Raw genomic sequence first — 19,848 nt, 5'->3', positions numbered from 1 at the left:
CATCTGCTTTCCGCCTATCTTATCTAGTATTGGCTGCATCTAGTGCCAACCGGCCTTGCTGACTGCTAGCGGTCAGCATATAGCACAGGAGGTTACAAAAGTTTAGTAAGGCTAACAAAAGCGCTTCACATAGAGGTACTTTGGTTCAAATAGGCCCAGAGCCATCCTCCCGAGTTACCTAGATTTATGCCTAGTGACACCAACACGCCTGCAATTGACAGGATCACCTCTAAAAATGCTGATGAAGTGGGTTCTAGCCCAGAAAGGCTTATGCCCAAATAAATTTGTTAGTCTCTAAGGTGCCACAAGGACTCCTTGTTGTTGTTGTTTTTTTCCTAAGGGTACGTCTGTACTACCCGCCAGATCGGCAGATAGTAATCGATCTATTGGGGATTGATGCCCATACTCCACCTCGGCAGGAGCAGTAAGCAGTGTTGATGGGGAAACCACGGCAGTCGACTCACCGCCGTGAGGACGGCCAGGTAAGTCGAACTAAGATACTTTGACTTCAGCTACGCTATTTGCGGAGCTGAAGTTGCGTATCTTAGATCAATTCCCCCCCCCCCCCCAGTGTAGACCAGCCCTAAAAATCCAAGTTACACTGTCCACTCAGTCATCTGGTACAAAGGCTGATTTTTAGCAATAGTTTGCATACTACACTTAGCAGGTCTGCATTTTCATATTTGAGTTCCTTCAGAACTCAGGTGAATCCCATCTGGTCCTGGAGACTTATTTCTGTTTAATTTATCAATTTGTTTCAGAACCACCTCCTACTGACACCTCAATCTGGGACAGTTCTTCTGATTTGTTCCCTAAAAAGAATGGCTTTGGTGTGAGGATCTCCCACACAGGGCTGTTCCTAGCCATTTTGGTGCCCTACACAGCCCCTCATGGGGGGGGGGCTATGTGGGGCCCCAAGCCTTGGGGGTGGGGGGCTGGCCACAGGCCTCTACAGGGAGAGGGCTGGGGGGAAGGGGAGAAACTGCTCCCCTGCCCACTCAGCTCTGCTCCCCTGGCTCCCAACCTTGTGGGGCAGGGGGGAACTGCCCCCCAGCACTCACCAGCAAGGCAGCTCGGAGCCAGGGGAGCAGAGCAGGCTGGGGCCAGGTCACTCCACTTACCATGTGGTGAGTGCAAGCCTGTCCCCTGCAGAAGTCCTCAGGGGAGTGGGGGCAGGGCTGGGGCAGAGCAGGGGCAGGGCCATGGGGAAGAGGCAGAGCAGGGGCTGGAGCAGTATGCAACTGCGCAGGGCACCAGGACAGTGGTTTCCCCAGGAACTGAAATTAGGGGGGGTGTTCAAATTTACAGGGGGGGTGTCAGGACTGCTGAGATATATAAAAGAGATATGAATAAAATAAATGTTTTGTTAGGATAATGCAAATTTAACATAAGGATAATGCAAGTTACACCAAAACACATAACAGGTCTAGATTTCTAAAAAATATATAATTATTTTAAAAATATGTATTTAATTTAAATTGACTTTTGAAAAGTAAGCCATCATGGGATAAGAGGGAAGGTCCTCTCATGGATCAGTAACTGGTTAAAAGATGAGAAACAAAGGGTAGGAATAAATAATCAGTTCTCAGAATGGAGAGAGATAAATAGTGGTATCCCTGAGGGGTTGGTACTGGGACCATACTCATAAATGATATGGAAAAATGGGTAAACAGTGAGGTGGCAAAATTTGCAGATGATACAAAACTATTCAAGATAATTAAGTCCCAGGCAGACTGTGAAGAGTTACAAAGGGATCTCACAAAACTGGGTGATTGAACAACAAAAAAGGCAGATGAAATTCAATGTTGATAAAAGCAGCAAAGAGTCCTATGGCACCTTATAGACTAACAGACGTATTGGAGCATGAGCTTTCGTGGATGAATACCCACTTCGTCGGATGCATGTAGTGGAAATTTCCAGGGGCAGGTGTATATATATATGCAAGCCAGAAGCAGGCTAGAGATAACGAGGTTAGTTCAATCGGGGAGGATGAGGCCCTCTTCTAGCAGTTGAGGTGTGAAAACCAAGGGAGGAGAAACTGCTTTTGTAGTTGGCAAGCCATTCACAGTCTTTGTTTAATCCTGAGCTGATGGTGTCAAATTTCTCCTCCCTTGGTTTTCACACCTCAACTGCTAGAAGAGGTCCTCATCCTCCCTGATTGAACTAACCTCGTTATCTCTAGCCTGCTTCTGGCTTGCATATATATACCTGCCCCTGGAAATTTCCACTACATGCCTCCAACGAAGTGGGTATTCACCCACGAAAGCTCATGCTCCAATACATCTGTTAGTCTATAAGGTGCCACAGGACTCTTTGCTGTTTTTACAGATCCAGACTAACACGGCTATCCCTCTGAATGTTGATAAATGCAAAGTAATGCGCATTGGAAAACAATCTCAACTATACATACAAAATGAAGGAGTCTTAATTAGCTCTTAACACTCAAGAAAGAGATCATGGAGTCATTGTGGATAGTTCTCTGAAAACATCCATTCAATGTGCAATGGCAGTAAATGATTCCCAACATTGTTTGCTTTTTAAAAAAGAACAGGAGTACTTAAACATAAGAACATAAGAAAGGCCGTACTGGGATACTGCCCAGTATCTGTCTACCGACAGTGGCCAATGCCAGGTGCCCCAGACGGAGTGAACCTAACAGGCAATGATCAAGTGATCAATGATCTCCTGCCATCCATCTCCATCCTCTGACGAACAGAGGCTAGGGACACCATTCTTACCCATTCTGGCTAATAGCTATTTATGGACTTAGCCACCATGAATTTATCCAGTCCCCTTTTAAACATTGTTATAGTCCTAGCCTTCACAACCTCCTCAGGTAAGGAGTTCCACAAGTTGACTGTGCGCTGCGTGAAGAAGAACTTCCTTTTATTTGTTTTAAACCTGCTGCCTATTAATTTCATTTGGTGACCCCTAGTTCTTGTATTATGGGAATAAGTAAATAACTTTTCCTTATCCACTTTCTCAACATCACTCATGATTTTATATACCTCTATCATGTCCCCCCTTAGTCTTCTCTTTTCCAAGCTGAAGAGTCCTAGCCTCTTTAATCTTTCCTCGTATGGGACCCTCTCTAAACCCTTAATCATTTTAGTTGCCCTTTTCTGAACCTTTTCTAGTGCTAGAATATCTTTTTTGAGGTGAGGAGACCACATCTGTACACAGTATTCGAGATGTGGGTGTACCATGGATTTATATAAGGGCAATAATATATTCTCAGTCCTATTCTCTATCCCCTTTTTAATGATTCCTAACATCCTGTTTGCTTTTTTGACCGCCTCTGCACACTGCGTGGACATCTTCAGAGAACTATCCACGATGACGCCAAAATCTTTTTCCTGACTCATTGTAGCTAAATTAGCCCCCATCATGTTGTATGTATAGTTGGGTTTTTTTTTTCCAATGTGCATTACTTTACATTTATCCACGTTAAATTTCATTTGCCATTTTGTTGCCCATTCACTTAGTTTTGTGAGATCTTTTTGAAGTTCTTCACAATCTGCTTTGGTCTTAACTATCTTGAGTAGTTTAGTATCATCTGCAAACTTTGCCACCTCACTGTTTACCCCTTTCTCCAGATCATTTATGAATAAATTGAATAGGATTGGTCCTAGGACTGACCCTTGGGGAACACCACTAGTTACCCCTCTCCATTCTGAGAATTTACCATTAATTCCTACCCTTTGTTCCCTGTCCTTTAACCAGTTCTCAATCCATGAAAGGACCTTCCCTTTTATCCCATGACAGCTTAATTTATGTAAGAGCCTTTGGTGAGGGACCTTGTCAAAGGCTTTCTGGAAATCTAAGTACACTATGTCCACCGGATCCCCCTTGTCCACATGTTTGTTGACCCCTTCAAAGAACTCTAATAGATTAGTAAGACACGATTTCCCTTTACAGAAACCATGTTGACTATTGCTCAAGAGTTTATGTTTTTCTATGTGTCTGACAATTTTATTCTTAACTATTGTTTTGACTAATTTGCCCGGTACCGACGTTAGACTTACCGGTCTGTAATTGCCGGGATCACCTCTAGAGCCCTTTTTAAATATTGGCGTCACATTAGCTAACTTCCAGTCATTGTGTACCGAAGCCGATTTAAAGGACAGGTTACAAACCTTAGTTAATAGTTCCGCAATTTCACATTTGAGTTCTTTCAGAACTCTTGGGTGAATGCCATCTGGTCCCGGTGACTTGTTAATGTTGAGTTTATCAATTAATTCCAAAACCTCCTCTAGTGACACTTCAGTCTGTGACAGTTCCTCAGATTTGTCACCTACAAAAGCCAGCTCAGGTTTGGGAATCTCCCTAACATCCTCAGCCGTGAAGACTGAAGCAAAGAATCCATTTAGTTTCTCCGCAATGACTTTATCGTCTTTAAGCGCTCCTTTCCATCGTCAAGGGGCCCCATTGGTTGTTTAGCAGGCTTCCTGCTTCTGATGTACTTAAAAAACATTTTGTTATTACCTTTGGAGTTTTTGGCTAGCCGTTCTTCAAACTCCTCTTTGGCTTTTCTTATTACACTCTTGCACTTAAGTTGGCAGTGTTTGTGCTCCTTTCTATTTGCCTCACTAGGATTTGACTTCCACTTTTTAAAGGAAGTCTTTTTATCTCTTACTGCTTCTTTTACATGGTTGTTAAGCCACGGTGGCTCTTTTTTAGTTCTTTTACTGTGTTTCTTAATTTGGGGTATACATTGAAGTTGGGCCTCTATTATGGTGTCTTTAAAAAGCGCCCATGCAGCTTGCAGGGATTTCACTTTAGTCACTGTACCTTTTAACTTTTGTCTAACTAACCCCCTCATTTTTGTATAGTTCCCCTTTTGAAATTAAATGCCACAGTGTTGGGCAGTTGAGGTGTTCTTCCCACCACAGGGATGTTGAATGCTATTGTATTATGGTCACTATTTCCAAGCGGTCCTGCTATAGTTACCTCTTGGACCAGCTCCTGCGCTCCACTCAGGATTAAATCTAGAGTTGCCTCTCCCCTTGTGGGTTCCCGTACCAGCTGCTCCATGAAGCAGTCATTTAAAGTATCGAGAAATTTTATCTCTGCATTTCGTCCTGAAGTGAAATGTTCCCAGTCACTTGTGGCATCTTAGAGACTAACAAATTTATTTGAGCATAAGCTTTTGTGGGCTTCATCCCACTTCATCAGATGTAGCCCACGAAAGCTTATGCACAAATAAATGTATTAGTCTCTAAGGTGCCACAAGTACTCCTGTTCTTTTTGTGGATACAGACTAACATGGCTGCTACTCTGAAACCTTTGCTTTTTAAAGAAAGGGGTTAGATAATAAGACAGAAAATATCATATTGCCTCTATATAAATCCATGGTACGTGTACACCTTGAATACTGTGTACAGATCTGGTCACCCCATCCCAAAAAAGATATATTGGAAATGGAAAAGGTACAGAGATGGGCAACTAAAATGATTAGTGGTATGAAACAGGAGGAGAAATTAAAATGACTGGGAATTTTCAGCTTAGAAAAGAGACGACTAAGGGGGGATATGATAAAGGTCTATAAAATCTTGACTGGTGTGAAGAAAGTGAATAAGGAAATGTTGTTTAATCCTTCGCATAACACAAGAACTAGCAGTCACCCAATGAAATTAATAGGCAGCAGGTTTTAAAAAAACAAAAGGAAGTATTTCTTCACACAACAAAGTGAACCCGTTGAACTCTTTGCTGTGAAGACCAAAACTATAACAGGATTAAAAAAAGAACTAGATCTGAGGGTGCTAAAGGAGTTGGCCGATGAGATTGCAGAGCCATTGGCCATTATCTTTGAAAAATCATGGCAATCGGGGGAGGTCCCGGATGACTGGAAAAAAGCTAATGTAGTGCCCATCTTTAAAAAAGGGAAGAAGGAAGATCCAGGGAACTACAGGCCAGTCAGTCTCACCTCAGTCCCTGGAAAAATCATGGAACAGGTCCTCAAGGAATCAATTCTGAACCACTTAAAGGAGGGGAAAGTGATCAGGAACAGTCAGCATGGATTCACCAAGGGCAAGTCATGCCTGACTAACCTAATTGCCTTCTATGATGAGATAACCGGCTCTGTGGATGAGGGGAAAGCAGTGGATGTGCTATTTCTGGACTTTAGCAAAGCTTTTGATACAGTCTCCCACAGTATTCTTGCCAGCAAGTTAAAGAAGTATGGGCTGGATGAATGGACAGTAAGGTGGATAGAAAACTGACTAGATGGTCGGGCTCAACGGGTAGTGATCAATGGTTCCATGTCTAGTTGGCAGCCGGTATCAAGTGGAGTGCCCCAAGGGTCGGTGCTGGGGCCGGTTTTGTTCAATATCTTCATTAATGATCTGGAGGATGGTGTGGACTGCACCCTTAGCAAGTTTGCAGATGACACTAAACTGGGAGGAGTGGTTGATACGCTGGAGGGTAGGGATAGGATACAGAGGGACCTAGACAAATTAGAGGATTGGGCCAAAAGCAATATGATGAGGTTCAACAAGGACAAGTGCAGAGTCCTGCACTTAGGATGGAAGAATCCCATGCACTGCTACAGACTAGGGACCGAATGGCTGGGCAGCAGTTCTGCAGAAAAGGACCTAGGGGTTACGGTGGACGAAAAGCCGAATATGAGTCAACAGTGTGCCCTTGTTGCCAAGAAGGCTAATGGCATTTTGGGTTGTATAAGTAGGGGCATTTCCAGCAGATCGAGGGATGTGATCATTCCCCTCTATTCAGCACTGGAGAGGCCTCATTTGGAGTACTGTGTCCAGTTTTGGGCCCCACACTACAAGAAGGATGTGGATAAATTGGAGAGAGTCCAGCGGAGGACAACAAAAATGATTAGGGGGCTGGAGCACATGACTTATGAGGAGAGGCTGAGGGAACTGGGATTGTTTAGCCTGCAGAAGAGAAGAATGAGGGGGGATTTGATAGCTGCTTTCAACTACCTGAAAGGGGGTTCCAAAGAGGATGGATCTAGACTGTTCTCAGTGGTAGAAGATGACAGAACAAGGAGTAATGGTCTCAAGTTGCAGAGGGGGAGGTTTAGGTTGGACATTAGGAAAAACTTTTTCACTAGTAGGGTGGTGAAGAAGTGGAATGGGTTACCTAGGGAGGTGGTGGAATCTCCTTCCTTAGAGGTTTTTAAGGTCAGGCTTGACGGAGCCCTGGCTGGGATGATTTAGTTGGGTTTGGTCCTGCTTTGAGCAGGGGGTTGGACTAGATGACCTCCTGAGGTCCCTTCCAACCCTGAGATTCTATGATTCTATGAAATTCCTGGAGAATAGGTCCATCAGTGGGTATTAGCCAGGATGGGGAGGGTACAACACCATGCTCTGAGTGTCCCTAGCCTGTTTGCCAGAAGCTGGGAATGAGCAACAGGGGATGGATCACTTGATGATTACCTGTTCTGTTCACTCCCTCTGAAGCACCTGGGCTTGACCACTGTTGGAAGACAGGATACTGGGCTATACGGACCATTGGTCTGACCCAGTATGACCATTCTTATGTAAAAAATAATTATAATAATAAAAAATTTTAATACAGAATCTCCCCAACATAATGACCTCTCAAGATCGCAACAATGTGAGATAACAACCTTGGCAAATAATACAGTGCCATAAAAAACAACAGCTGTATAAGGAAACTAGTCTATGTTCATACTTTTCAAATCTATTATACTTTCAGATACATGTATTTTATCATACCATGTATATGCTTTTAAAGTGTGTATTAATGTTTCAATTTAAATTCAAATTTCCAAACAGTCACTAAATTGGTATGTTTCAGAGTAGCAGCCATGTTCGTCTGTATCCGCAAAAAGAACAGGAGTCCTTGTGGCACCTTAGAGACTAACAAATGGATTTGAGCATAAGCTTTCGTGGGCCCACTTCATCGGATGCATAGAATGGAACTTATAGTGAGGAGATATATATACATACAGAGAACATGAAAAGGTGGGAGTTACCCAACCAACTCTAAGGGCTGGTCCACACTAAGAAGCGGGGTCGAACTAGGGTACGCAAATTCAGCTACGTGAATAGCGTAGCTGAATTCGAAGTACCCTAGTTCAAACTACTCACCCGTCCAGACGCCGCGGAATTGAAGTCCGCGGCTCCAAGGTCGACTCCGCCACCGCCGTTTGCAGTGGTGGAGTACCGGAGTCGACAGCGGCGCTTCCGGAGTTCGACCGCGGCGCTTCCGGAGTTCGAACTATCGCGTCCACATTAGACGCGATAGTTCGAACTCCGAGAAGTCGAACTCACCGCGTCAACCCGGCTGGTAAGTGTAGACTAGTCCTAAGAGAATAATTAAGATGCGCTATTGTCAGCAGGAGGAAAAAAAACTTTTGTAGTGATAATCAAGATAGCTCATTTAAGACAGTTTGGCAAGAAAGTGTAAGGATACTTAACATGGGGAAATAGATTCAATGTGTGTAATGGCTAAGCCATTCTCAGTCTCTATTTAAGCCTAAATTGATTGTATCTAGTTTGCATATTAATTCAAGTTCAGCAGTTTCTAGTTGGAGTCTGGTTTTGAACCTTTTCTGTTGCAAAACTACCACCTTTATATCTGTTACTGAATGGCCAGAGAGGTTGAAGTGTTCTCCTACTGTTTTTTAAATATTTTGATTCCTGATGTCAGATTTGTGTCCATTTATTCTTTTGCGTAGAGTCTGTCCAGTTTGGCCAATGTACATGGCAGAGGGGCAGGGCCGGCTCAAGGTTTTTTGCCACCCCAAGCAAAAAAAATGTTGGCTGCCCCCTGTCCCAGGCCTGGGCTGACCCCTGCCGCTGCCCCAATGCTGGGCTTCCCCCTTCCCCCCCCAGGCCCTCCCCCAACACACCTCCTGCCACCCCAGCCCTGGGCTCTTCCCCCGCACACACACACCTTCACCATCCTTCCGCCGTAGCCCTGGGTCACTGGTAACTCGCTCCCAGGGCGGGTTATTCAGCAGGAATTTTGGATGTGCACAGAACACAGACAGGATTGGTTCCCATATGGTTACAGAGCTGCAGTAAAGTGGAACAATTTTCAGCTTGTGTGATTGGAGGATATCTGGATGCATATTATAAGACTGTCCTCCATAAATGAGGAAAATTTGAGGTGCCTTTATTATTCTTTTGTTCCACTCTCTTTCTATGGGGAATTTGCCAATGCAATATCACTGTCTTCCTTTTAAACAAACAAACAAACAAACAAAAAGGCAATGGCTGTTGAAAATAGCAATTCCAGTCCTAATAACCACTGGGAAGCATTTCTTGCTCAATTTTATCCTACTTTTTCTACAGCAAGTTACAGCGGATCAGTATATTTGATTTGGGAGAAATGAAGTAACAGCTGCCCAAACTGAGCTTGAGCACTCCTGAATTTTGAGGTGTTCAAATCTGGAAGGCAGGTGCTGTGTGGGGGGGACTGTGGGCTCCGCGGGGGAGCACAGCAGCATGTATGTAGCAGCATGTCTGGAGCTGCGTGGAGCCAGACACGCTGGTCTGAGTGGCACGGTAACGGGGCTGGGAGTTGGAGAAGGGGTAGGAGTTCCGGGGGGGCAGTCAAGGGACAGGGAACAGGGGGGGTTGGATGGGGCGGAGGTTTGGGGGGGCAGTCAGGGGCAGGGAGAAAGGGGGGTGGGATGGGGCAGAGGTTCGGGAGGTAGTCAGGGGACAGGCAGCGGTTGGATAGGCATGGGAGTCCCAGGGGTTTGTCAGGGGACAGGTAGGCATGGGATCCTGGGGGGAAGTTGGGGGGGGTCTCAGGAGGGGTCAGTTGGGGACAACGAGAAGGGAGGCTTAGATAGGGGGTGGGGTCCTGGGGGGCAGTTAGGGGCAGGGGTCTCGGGAGAGAGTGATCAGGGATCAGGGGGGACAGTTGGATGGGTTGGGGTTTCTGTGGGGGGCAGTTGGAGGGAGTGGATGGTGGCAGGGTGGGGCTTCCCTCCCCCTGGAGTGTCCTGTTTTTTGAATGTTAAAATATGGTCTCCCTATCATTCACAGCACTCACAGCACACTGTGAAATGTAGTTCTTTCCCTGCTCCAGGGCTGGCTCTATAGGCAGGGAGCTAACCAAGGAACTACAGCTCCCAGAGCCCCCTGTTGGTTCTCAGCTCCCATGCCGCCCCTGCAAATGGGCTGCCCCAAGCAGATGCTTGTTTTGCTGGTGCCTAGAGCCGCCCCTGCAGACGGGCATAGCGGACACATGATGGCATATATCACATTGGTAGATGTGCAAGTGAATGAGCCCCTGATGGTATGGCTGATGTGATTAGGTCCTATTATGGTGTCACTTGAATAGATATGTGGACAGAGTTGGCGCTGGGCTTTGTTGCAAGGGTAGGTTCCTGGGTTAGTGTTTTTGTTCAGTGGTGTGTGGTTGCTGGTGAGTATTTGCTTCAGGTTGGGGAGCTGTCTGTAAGCGAGGACAGGCCTGTCTCCCAAGATCTGTGAGACTGAGGGATCATCTTTCAGGATAGGTTGTAGATCTTTGATGATGAGCTGGAGAGGTTTTAGTTGGGGGCTGAAGGTAACAGCTAGTGGCATTCTGTTATTTTCTTTGTTGGGCCTGTCTTGTAGTAGGTGACTTCTGGGTACTCTTCTGGCTGTGTCAATCTCTTTTTTTTTCCACTTCAGCGGGTGGGTATTGTAGTTTTAAGAATGCTTGATAGAGATCTTGTAGGTGTTTGTCTCTGTCTGAGGGATTGGAGCAAATGTGGTTGTATCTTAGAGCTTGGCCGTAGACAATGGATTGAGTGGTGTGTCTTGGATGGAAGCTAGAGGCATGTAGGTAAGTATAGCAGTCAATAGGTTTCCAGTATATGGTGGTGTTTATGTGACCATCGCTTATTAGCACAGTAGTGTCAAGGAAATGGACCGCTTATATGAATTGGTCAAGGCTGAGGTTGATGGTGGGATGGAAATTGTTGAAATCATGGTGGAATTCCTCAAGGGCTTCTTTTCCATCGGTCCAGATGATGAAGATGTCATCAATGTAGCGCAAGTAGAGTAGGGGTGTTAGGGGATGAGAACTAAGGAAGCGTTGTTCTAAGTCAGCCATAAAAATGTTGGCATACTGTGGGGCCATGCGGGTACCCATAGAAGTGCTGCTGACTTGAAGGTATATATTGTCCCCAAATGTGAAATAGTTGTGGGTGAGGACAAAGTTACAAAGTTCAGCCACCAGGTTTGGCATGTAACTAGTTCACAAAACTGGGGGGGGTGGTGTTGGGGAAATTCAAGGGGGGTGTACATCCCCTAGGAGGGGTGTAGAGAAATCACTGCACCAGGAAATGTGGTGCCCTAAATTCCCTGGTGCCCTACGCAGCTGCATACTTTGCATATGGGTAAGGACGACCCTGCTCCCCCACATCTTTTGCAGTGAATACTGATGCAAAATATTAATTTAGCTTCTCCCACTGACTGTTAGGAAGGCTTCCTGCTTCTGATGTACTTAAACTTTTGTTGTTAGGCTTTTGTGTCTTTAGCTAGTTGCTCTTATACTTTTACACTTGACTTGCCAGAGTTTATACTCCTATTTTCCTCAGTAGGATTTACCTTCCAAATTTAAAGGATGCCTTTTTGCCTCTGTCTCTTTTACTCCACTGTTTAGCCATATTGGCATTATTTAGGGTCCTTTGACTGTTTTTCTTTTAAAAATTAAGGTATACATTTAGTTTGAGCTTCTATTATTGTGTTTTTTAAATAATCTGTATGTAGCTTGCAGGAATTTCTCCCTTGCGAGTGTTCCTTTTAATTTCCCTTTAACTTCATTTTTTTGTGTAGTTCCTCTATTTGAATTTAAATGCTGCCATGGTGGGTTCCTTCAGCATTCTCTTCCCCCCCCACCCCCCCATATGTTAAATTTATTTACATTATGGTCGTCACTACCGAGCAGTTCGGTTATATTCAGTTCTTGGACCAGATTCTGTGCTCCAATTAGGACTGAATCAAGAATTTCCTCTCCCCTTGTGGGTTCCAGTATACAAGTTGCTCCAAGAAGCTGCCATTTCTAGTGTCTCGAAATTTTACCTCTGCATCCCTTCCTGAGGTGACATATACCCAGTCAATATCAGGATAGTTGAAATCCCCCATTATTATTGTGTCTTCTGCCTTTGTAGACTCTCTAATCTCCCTGAGCATTTCACAGTCACCATCACCATCCTAGTCGGGTGGTAGAAAGTATAGTCCTAATTCTACACTCTTCATTATTCAAGCATGGAATTGCTGTCCACAGGAAGCCTATGGTACAGTTGGACTCATCTGATATTTTTACTTTATTTGACTCTGTTTTCTTTCACAAATAGTGCCATTTCCCTGACCAGCACAATCTACTCTATTTCACTGTAACACTTAAAGGTACTGCCTTCTACTGAGGGCTATTTCCAGGGAAGAACCCCAAATTTTGCCCTTAGCTGTTTCTGCTATAGGGCTAATAAAGTTGGAAGAAACTTTTTTATATTTTTGTCTAACTTTCAATGAAATTTCACCATTGGACACCGATCAAGGCTGTGAGGGAGGGATAGCTCAGTGGTTTGTGCATTGGCCTGCTAAACCCAGGCTTGTGAGTTCAATCCTTGAGGGGGCCATATAGGGATCTGGGGCAAAAATCAGTACTTGGTCCTGCTAGTGAAGGCAGGGAGCTGGACTCAATGACCTTTCAAGGTCCCTTCCAGTTCTAGAAGATAGGATATCTCCATTAATAATTATTATTATAAGACTTCTGCCTAAAAGGAAAAAGCTTTAGGAAGTGATGAGAGATTGAAAACTGGGTCTTAGAGCAGTCCTGTAGGTTCAAACAAACTGTCAGCTCCAGCCCCACTGTTTGAGGGAATTGCCTTGCCCATTAGTGACTGGCAGTGTTCTGCAAAGTCAATGTCAACACAGCATTCAATTCCTACAAGATTTTAGAATTATCTAATGGCATAAAAGGTAATAGTGTTGATGTAGTATATTTTGACTCCTGCAAGGCATTTTCCTTGGTACTGCACAATATTTTGATTAAACAACTAGAATGATATAAAATTAACATGCCACACATTAAATGGATTAAAAATTGGCTGATAGGTCTCAAAATGTAATTGTAAATGGGAATAGTCATCAAGTGGGTGTGTTTCCAGTGGGGTCTCGCAGGGATCATTTCTTTGGACTTTGCTATTTAACATTTTTTTTTCCAATTACCTGGAAGAAAACCAAAAATCATCACTGACAGTTTGCAGATACCACAACAATTGGAGAAGTGGTAAATAAAGAAGAAGACAGCTCACTTATCAAGAGCAATCTGGATCACTTGGTTAAACTAGGCTCAAACAAACAATATGCATTTTAATATGGCTCAATGTATACATCTAGGAACAAAGAATGTAGGGCATACTTACAGGATGGGGTACTATATTCTGAGAAGCAGTAACTCTGAAAGATTTGGGGGTTGTGCTGGATAATCAGCTGAAGATAACCTCCTGGTGTGATGATGTGGTCAAAATGATTAATGTGATCCTTAAATGCATTAGCAGGGGAATCTTGAATAGGAGTACAGAGGTTATTTTATCTCCGTATTTGGCACTGGTGTGACCACTGCTGGTATATAGTCTCCAGGGGTGGCTCTAGGCACCAGCAAAACAAGCACCTGCTTGGGGCAGCCCATTTGCAAGGGCGGCATGGGAGCTGAGAACCAACAGGGGGCTCTGGGAGCTGTAGTTCCTTGGTTAGCTCCCTGCCTATAGAGCCAGCCCTGGAGCAGGGAAAGAACTACATTTCCCAGCATTCCCTTGGCCACTACCAACTGGAAAGGAAGGAGGGGGACCTCATGCGGCAGCGTGATGTGAGTGCTGTGAATGGCAGGGAGACCATATTTTAACATTTAAAAAACAGGACACTCCAGGGGGGGGGAAGCCCCACCCTGCCACCATCCATTCCCTCCAACTGCCCCCCACAGAAACCCGAACCCATCCAACTGCCCCCCCCGATCCCTGTCCCCTGATTGCCCCCTCCTGGGACCCCTGCCCCTAACTGCCCCCCAGAACCCCACCCCCTATCTAAGCCTCCCTTCTCCTTGTCCCCAACTGCCCCCTCCTGAGACCCCCCCAACTTCCCCCCAGGACCCCACCCCCTACCTGTTCCCTGACAAACCCCTGGGACTCCCATGCCTATCCAACTGCTGCCTGTCCCCTGACTGCCCCCCCCAACCTCCGCCCCATCTAACCACTCCTGCTCCCTGTCCCTTGACTGCCCCCCGCAACTCCTACCCCTTCTCCAACTCCCAGCCCTGTTACCGTGCCGCTCAGAGCAGCGTCTCTGGCTCCACGCAGCTCCAGACACGCTGCTACATACATGCTGCTGTGCTCCCCCGCGGAGCCCACAGTCCCCCCCACACAACACCTGCCTTCCAGATTTGAACACCTCAGGATTCAGGAGTGCTCAAGCTCAGTTTGGGCAGCTGTTACTTCATTTCTCCCAAATCAAATATACTGATCCACTGTAACTTGCTGTAGAAAAAGTAGGATAAAATTGAGCAAGAAATGCTTCCCAGTGGTTATTAGGACTGGAATTGCTATTTTCAACAGCCATTGCCTTTTTGTTTGTTTGTTTGTTTAAAAGGAAGACAGTGATATTGCATTGGCAAATTCCCCATAGAAAGAGAGTGGAACAAAAGAATAATAAAGGCACCTCAAATTTTCCTCATTTATGGAGGACAGTCTTATAATATGCATCCAGATATCCTCCAATCACACAAGCTGAAAATTGTTCCACTTTACTGCAGCTCTGTAACCATATGGGAACCAATCCTGTCTGTGTTCTGTGCACATCCAAAATTCCTGCTGAATGACCCGCCCTGGGAGCGAGTTACCAGTGACCCAGGGCAACGGCGGAAGGAGGGTGAAGGTGTGTGTGTGTGGGGGGGGAAGAGCCCAGGGCTGGGGTGGCAGGAGGTGTGTTGGGTGGGGGGCTCTGGGGGGGGGGGGAAGCCCAGCACTGGGGCAGTGGGGAGGGGCGGGGGTGATCCCAGGGCTGGGACAGGGGGCAGGCAACATTTTTTTTGCTTGGGGCGGCAAAAAACCTTGAGCCGGCCCTGATGGTCTCTAGATCTGGTGTTAACAATTCAAGAAGGATGTTGATAAATTAGAGAGGGGTCAGAGAACTGCCATTAAGGATTAGAAAACATGCCTTATAGTGATCTATTCAACTTAACAAAGAGAATGTTAAGCGGTGACTTGATTAGTCCATAAGTACCTACATGAGGAACAAATATTTAATAATGGGCTCTTCACTCTAGCAGAGGAAGATCTAACATGATCCAATGGCTGAAAATTGAACCTAGACAAACTCAGACTTGAAATAAGATGTACATTTTTAACGGTGATAGTAATTTAACCACTGGAACAACTTACCAAGAGTTGTGGTGGATTCTCCACCACTGACAATTTTTAAGTCAAGATAGGAGATTTTAAAAATAATTTTAGAGAATTTCTCGGCTCTCTGTTACGCAGGAGGTCAGGATGGTCCCTTCTGTTGTTAGAAGAAGACTAACATGGCTGCAGCTCTGAAACCTTCTGTTGCTGGAATCTATGAATCCATAACAAATCTATAGTTACTTGGCTATGGCCATTCAGATTGCCATCACTGTCACACTGCCAGCATTGATGCCCTACTACTCTGAATGTACTAACTCCACAAAGCAGGGCTAAAATGTAAGTTCTTTGCATACAGCCTCTGAAAAGCAGTTTACCATCTTACCATTCTGACTCCAGCTAGCAAAGGATAGTGGGGCACACACTCATGCACCAGTTCAATAAAATAGGTGGATAAGAGGAAAGCTGAGATCTCAGGAAAGCCAAAATCCACTCTGCAAATGGAGGCTGTGGAGGACTTCGCTGGTAGGTGTCATCCCTGGGTCCAAAGCCTTGTGCCTCACAATATAGCTGAAGGCATATGGCCACCCTGCTACATTCCTTTCCTTCCCTTCCCTGGTGCTACACCAGGAGCAGCCTCTGGGGCTTGTCTTTGGGATGTGGTGTTCCCTTGTATTGGGTTGTGTGGTGCATCACCTGTGATGTTCTAGTCAGCTGGCCCTAGACAGATGTTTCCTAAGGACACTGTCACAATTCACTGAGCTGGAGACTACACCTGGACTTAACTGCCACTGACACGTGAGACTGTGTAGTGTTTGCTGGACCAGGAAATGCTATACAGGATGCACTGCAGGCTTATTATGCCCTTATCCCAAAAGTGCTGCTGTAGGGTTTGATCCTGTGTCAGAAGCAAAGCATGTTAGCTCACACTCAAACCTATTTGCATATTATCTAATGACATCAATGGCAATTCTACAGCCAGTGCAGGAAGACATTTTAGCTGAGCTGTAGAAGTACAGTGACCTTGCCCTATAGATGCACATTTATAAAAGTGGGTGAATGGTTAAAAAGAGCAGCACCTGAGGATTGACTCACAGCTTTGCTGGAACACTATCAACCTCAAGTAGCCCCAGGGGGTTTTGCCCAGGGGAAAAAGAAATTCCTTGCCAATGGGTCCCCCCAAGCCCTGCTGGACTAGGGAGCTGCAGCCAACTAGCCTTTGGAGCAGATGCTACCATTAGTTATGGGCCTAAGCTTGAAAACCAAATCCAGACATTCCTGGGGGCAGGGAGGTACAGCAATCTGGACTGGAACCTAGATCCAAATCTTGCAGCTCAGGCCCATCTGGTGCATGGTTAAAAGAAATGTGAACCATCGTGGCACCTATCTCCAGCAGGAAACCCCAGCCACTCCCAGGAATAGAGATTTGGCAGAGCTGCTGGGCAGGGGTTCATCACACTCTCCATGCACTGTCTCTGGAACATGATAGTGGTGCCTCTACTACAAAGTCTAACTGAACCTTACCACTAAGGGTATGCCTACACTGCAATTAAAAACCTGCAGCTGGTCTGTGCTAGCTGACTCAGGCTAAGGGGCTGTTTAATTGCAATGTAGAAATTCAGGCTCAGGCTACAGTCTGGGCTCTAGGACCCTGTAAGGTAGGAGGGTCCCAGAGCTCAGGCCATAGGTGCTGAATCCGTGGGTGCTGCGGGGCTGGAGCACCCACGGGGAAAAATTAGTGGGTGCTCCGCATCCACCAGCAGCCAAGCTCCCCCCACCCCACTTCCTCCTCCCCTGAGCACACTATGTCCCTGCTCCTCCCCCTCCCAATGCTTCCTGGCTGCTGCCTAACAGTTGTTTGGTGGTGCTTAGGACTTTCCGGGAGAGAGGGGGAGGAGGTGGTAAAGAGGCGAGGTCTTGGGGTGGAATCGGGGCAGGGCAAGGATAGGGCAGGGGTTGAGCACCACGGGGCAGAGGGGAAGTTGGCATCTATGGCTCAGCCTACAGCCCAAGCCTGAAATTCTACACTGTGGTTAAACAGCCCCTTAGCCCAAGTGCTATGAACCTGAGGCTTGTGTAATAATAATAGGAGATATACCAATCTCCTAAAACTGGAAGGGACCTTGAAAGGTCATTGAGTCCAGCCCCCTTCCTTCACTAGCAGACCAATTTTTGCCCCAGATCCCTAAGTGGCCCCCTCAAGGACTGAATTCACAACCCTGGGTTTAACAGGCCAATGCTCAAACCACTGAGCTATCCCTCCCCTCTAATTACAATGTATACATACCCTTAGGGCAGGGGTGGGCAAACTTTTTGGCCCAAGGGCCACATCTGGATATGAAAGTTGTATGGCGAGCCATGAATGCTCACAAAGTTGGGGGTTGGGTGCAGGAGGGGGTGAGGACTCTGGCTGAGGGTGCAGGCTCTGTGGTGGGTCCAGAAATGATCCTTTCTCTGGACTGAATGCTGAAGGGTCGTGCCTGATTGCCAGTGTGAAGGGACATATGGAGATGGAACATATCACTTTCTCTTGCTATTCCTACTCCTGCTGGTTGATCTTGGACACCCCAAGCTGTAGAAAAGGAGGCTCCCATGGTGTTTTGGTATTTTCACTTGAAGACAAAACCAGGATGTGCAAGAAACAAAAATAATGGCCCCAAACTTCCTCCAGTGTCAAAGGAAGGGCTTGGGGCATGAGGGCTACTGGAGTTTCAAGGTAAAGGTCAGGCAGTTTTTATTTTACCCTAATGGGGACACCAGTGCAGGGACACGCTAGGGCAGGGGTAGGCAACCTATGGCATGTGTGCCAAAGGCGGCATGCGAGCTGATTTTCAGTGGCACTCACACTGCCCGGGTCCTGGCCACCAGTCTGGGAGCTCTGCATTTTAATTTAATTTTAAATTAAGTTTCTTAAACATTTTAAAACATTATTTACTTTACATACAACAATAGTTTAGTTATATATTATAGACTTATAGAAAGAGATCTTCTTAAAATGTATTACTGGCACACAAAACCTTAAATTAGAGTGAATAAATGAAGACTTGGCACAGCACTGCTGAAAGGTTGCCGACCCCTGCGCTAGGGTGAGTCTATCCAGCCAGGCCTGGTTCCCCTCCTAACCACAGACCCTTGTCTCCCTACCAGGGGCGGCTCTAGTAATTTGGCCGCCCCAAGCAGGGCGGCATGCTGCAGGGGGCGCGCTGCCGGTCCCTCGGCTCCGGGGGACCTCTTGCAGGCGCGCCTGTGGAGGGTGCGCTGGGAGGGCGGCAAGCGGCTCTGGCGGACCTTCCGCAGTCATGCCTGCGGGAGGTCCACCCGAGCCGCGGGACCAGCGAACCCTCTGCAGTTATGCCTGCGGGAGGTCTGCTGGTCCCGCGGCTCCGGTGGACCTCCCACAGACATGACTGTGGAAGGTCTGCTGGAGCCGCCTGCCGCCCTGCCGGCAAAATGCCGCCCCAAGCGCGCGCTTGGCTCGCTGGGGTCTGAAGCCGGCCCTGCTCCCTACACGTCTCTTTCCAGCTGCCGAGATGGTGACAGAACCAGCAGGGCACGCCTGACCCAGGAGCGCGGAGCTCTGCCGCTCCTAGACTCTGCTCCTCAGCCTGGCCACCGCTGGCCTTATTAGAAACACGGGAGGTGGGCAGGCGCAAGCCTAGCGGGAGGGACCACTGGACCCAGGAACCAACTGATTGCGTGGGACAACTAATGAGAAAACAGGGAGTGGAGTGACGGTCAAAGGTTCAAAATAAGGGACACCGAGCAGGTGACACCGAGCAGAGAACCCCGGACAGCGCCCACTGCTCCTCAAAGGTGTCAAGGGAGCCTGTGGATGCTGCCCAGTAGAACTCTGCCCGGAGATGTGAGACCAGGGAGAAGCGGAAATAGGCCGCACAGTCGCAGAGCACCCCCTCAAATCCTCCTTCTGGTGCTATAGATGCTAGTTTTGGCCAGAGCCAGGAGGAGGTTGATGAGGTCTCGCGACTTCATGGGGCCACGGATAGAGTGTGCAAAAATGAACAGGTGTGGGGAAAAGTGCAGCCAGAACCTAAACAAGAGGTTCTGGAGGAGCCGGAATAGGGGCTGCAACCTGGCGCATTCGAGGTGTGCCAGGTTCTCCCTCACATTGCAGAAGGGGCAGGCCTTGGGTACGGGGGTGAACCATGCCAGATACACACCCGTGCTCACCGCTCCGTGAAGGAGCCACCAACCCATGTCCCCAGTGGGCAGTGAGACCAAGGTGGAAGAGAGGCTGGCCCACCGGGGCTCCTCACCCTCCACAGGCAGTAAATAGTCCCTGTCACTTGGTGTCGGTGGCCGAGAGGGTGAGGAAATGCAACGTGTGGTGCACGAGTGTGTACAGTTGGTCCCTGGGCAGGGTTCACAAGCGAAGCAGCGGCAGGGTGTGCAGTCTTCAGCCCCTGGCCGTGCCGGGAGCCTCCCGCTCGCGAGCGCTTGCCTGGGCCCACGCCCCCCGGCCGCGCAAGGGTTAACAGCCTACGGGCAGCGGGGCC

General features: G+C 47.1%; 1 protein-coding gene across 1 annotated transcript in view; it reads left to right on the top strand.

Annotated features, from left to right (window-relative positions):
- The first annotated feature begins 362 nt into the window (after positions 1-362).
- LOC123355889 (excitatory amino acid transporter 1-like) overlaps positions 363-19,848 on the top strand; it is a 138,020-nt gene continuing 118,534 nt past the window's right edge. Inside the window, exon 1 of the mRNA XM_044998732.1 lies at positions 363-482. The gene's annotated coding sequence lies outside the window, so the exon portion shown is untranslated. The remainder of the gene's footprint in view (positions 483-19,848) is intronic.

The sequence above is a fragment of the Mauremys mutica genome, chromosome 24 (assembly GCF_020497125.1).
Source record: "Mauremys mutica isolate MM-2020 ecotype Southern chromosome 24, ASM2049712v1, whole genome shotgun sequence".
Taxonomy (NCBI): domain Eukaryota; kingdom Metazoa; phylum Chordata; order Testudines; family Geoemydidae; genus Mauremys; species Mauremys mutica.
This window is presented reverse-complemented; position numbering and strand designations above follow the sequence as displayed.